This window comes from Cariama cristata, unplaced genomic scaffold (assembly GCF_000690535.1).
Source record: "Cariama cristata isolate BGI_N322 unplaced genomic scaffold, ASM69053v1 scaffold34005, whole genome shotgun sequence".
Taxonomy (NCBI): Eukaryota; Metazoa; Chordata; class Aves; order Cariamiformes; family Cariamidae; genus Cariama; species Cariama cristata.
This window is the reverse complement of record NW_009619783.1, coordinates 1147-1377: the sequence shown is the minus strand read 5'-3', so window position 1 is coordinate 1377 and position 231 is coordinate 1147. Positions and strand designations below refer to the sequence as shown.

The 231-nt window shown below is 64.1% G+C and overlaps 1 protein-coding gene across 1 annotated transcript in view; it reads right to left on the bottom strand.

Annotated features, from left to right (window-relative positions):
• SBK1 (SH3 domain binding kinase 1) overlaps positions 1 to 231 on the bottom strand; it is a gene marked incomplete at its 3' end in the record, with an annotated part of 1555 nt that overhangs the window by 706 nt on the left and 618 nt on the right. The window lies entirely within an intron of this gene.

Sequence of the window (231 nt, the reverse complement as noted above, 5' to 3'; positions counted from 1 at the left end):
TCCAAGGCCACCCTAGGGATGGATGACGGGTCTCAGGCCACCCAAGGGATGGGTGATGGGTCCAAGGCCACCCAAGGGATGGGTGATGGGTCCAAGGCCACCCTAGGGATGGATGATGGGTCTAAGGCCACCCAGGGGAGGGGTGATGGGTCCCAGACTTGTTTGTAGGTGCTTGTGGTTGGGGCCGACCCTTACAGGGATGCTCGATCCCCGCGCACGGGGCCCCCTCCC